Source organism: Dioscorea cayenensis, chromosome 11, assembly GCF_009730915.1.
Source record: "Dioscorea cayenensis subsp. rotundata cultivar TDr96_F1 chromosome 11, TDr96_F1_v2_PseudoChromosome.rev07_lg8_w22 25.fasta, whole genome shotgun sequence".
NCBI lineage: Eukaryota > Viridiplantae > Streptophyta > Magnoliopsida > Dioscoreales > Dioscoreaceae > Dioscorea > Dioscorea cayenensis.
In genome coordinates this window covers 14,790,584-14,792,572 of record NC_052481.1, presented here as the reverse complement: position 1 = coordinate 14,792,572, position 1,989 = coordinate 14,790,584, and the positions used below count along the sequence as shown (strand labels likewise).

The window sequence follows — 1,989 nt, the reverse complement described above, 5'->3', positions numbered from 1 at the left end:
AGCAAGGCGGTATGTGAGCTTGTCATCTCCAACTCTCAAAGTGAGCTCTCCGCCGTCCATATCAATCAATGCTTTGGAAGTCCGCAAGAACGGTCTCCCAATTATCAAGGGTACATCCGCATCCTCATCAACATCTAACACTACAAAGTCAACCGGAAAAATGTACTTGTCCACCTTAACAAGCACGTCTTCAATGATGCCTCTCGGATGTCGCACTGTTCGGTCCGCTAGTTGCAAAGTCATCCAAGTAGGCCAAGGCTCGCCCAAGCCTAGATTTTAAAAGAAGGTGTATGGCATAACGTTGATACTGGCCCCTGAGTCCGCCAATGCCATTTCCTCACCTAGATTACCAATATTACACGGAATGATGAAGCTTCCCGGGTCTTTCTTCTTGTTCGGTATGTTCTTTTGCAATACTGTCGAGCATGAAGCATCTAAAATCACTGAAGCACTTTCCTCCAACTTCCTCTTATTAGTCAACAAGTCTTTCAAGAACTTCGCATACTTAGGCATTTGGGCCAATACCTCAACAAAAGGAATATTAATATGGAGTTGCTTGAACAAACTCAGGAACTTCTTATACTGTTCATCACCTTGGTCATTTTTCAATCTAGAGGGATAAGGGATTCTTGGCTTGAAAGGTGGGGGTGCCACCTCTTTCTCTTTGCTTGTCCCCTCTTCTACCTCTATAACCTCGGGTGCGTGTTCTTTTGGCTTCTCACGAGGAAGCCTATCTTTAACCTCATGACCACTTCTTAAAGTGATCGCCTTCACATGCTCTCTAGGGTTCGTCTCTGTATTGCTCGGCAAGCTTCCATGTGGCCTTTCAGAAAGAGACTTCGCAATTTTTTCCACCTGATTTTCAAGGTTATGCAAAGAGGCGGTCAGGTTGCGAAGTATAGCCTCGACTGATTCAAACCTTGTATTTGCAGATTGCACAAATCTAGTCAAGTGCTTCTCTAAGTCATTCATTCGGGTTTCCAAACCTGAGACTCTTTTTTCCACCTAAGGGGCTTGTTGTTGTTGTTGGAAACCCGGTGGCCCCATGGCCTTTTGTAGACCCTGATTACTCCATGAGAAATTGGGATGATTCTTCCAACCTGAATTATAGGTATTGCTATATCGGTTTCCTTGAGGTCTCATGTCATTACCTACAAAATCAACGTTCTCCACTGAAGAAACATCACCGATAGAGATCGAGCAATCGGAGGGAGCATGTCCTCCACTACACCCGGTACAATTAGTCAAGGCCACCACTCTGTTTGAAGTTTAAAGATCTAACTTCTTACTCAAATTTTCCACTTGAGCCGCCAATGAAGTTACCGCATCTATTTCATGGAGACCGGCCATTTTTTTCGTCTCCCTGGCATTCCATTGGTAGCTGTTTAACACCATTTCTTCAATTAACTGACGGGCCTCCTCGGGGGTCTTGCTACCTAAGGTATCTCCTGCTGCGGCATCCAAGAGTTGCCTTGTACTCAGGTTCAAACTATTGTAAAAGGTCTGAACAATCATCCACTCCGGGAATCCGTGTTGCAGGCACTTTCTCAGGAGCTCCTTGAACCTTTCCCATGTCTCAAATAGAGACTCCAATTCCAACTGAACAAAGGATGAGATCTCATTCCTAAGCTTTGCAGATTTTCCGGGAGGGAAATAATGGGCAAGAAAGGCTTCTAGCATCTCCTCCTATATGGTGATCGATGCTCTAGGTAATGAGTGTAGCCACTGCTTCGCTCTCCCTTTTAGGGAAAATGGGAAGGCTCTCAACTTGATGGCATCCTCCGTCACTCCGTTTATCTTCAGCATATCACACACCTCGAGAAAACTCTCTATATGACTGTTTGGATCCTCATCGGCCAAACCGTTGAACTGTGCGGATTACTACAACATGTGGATGAATGCCGGCTTCAACTTAAAGTTCTGAGCTATAATCGGGGGACGCACAATACTCGATTGTGTCCCCAACACTGAAGGTCTGGCACAATCGAA

At 45.2% G+C, this 1,989-nt stretch overlaps 1 non-coding gene across 1 annotated transcript; it reads left to right on the top strand.

The window, feature by feature from the left end:
• Nucleotides 1–1,525: 1,525 nt before the first annotated feature.
• Nucleotides 1,526–1,632, top strand: LOC120272708. Its single transcript, XR_005540249.1, has one exon. It is a non-coding gene; the product is annotated as a small nucleolar RNA R71 (small nucleolar RNA).
• Nucleotides 1,633–1,989: the final 357 nt, after the last annotated feature.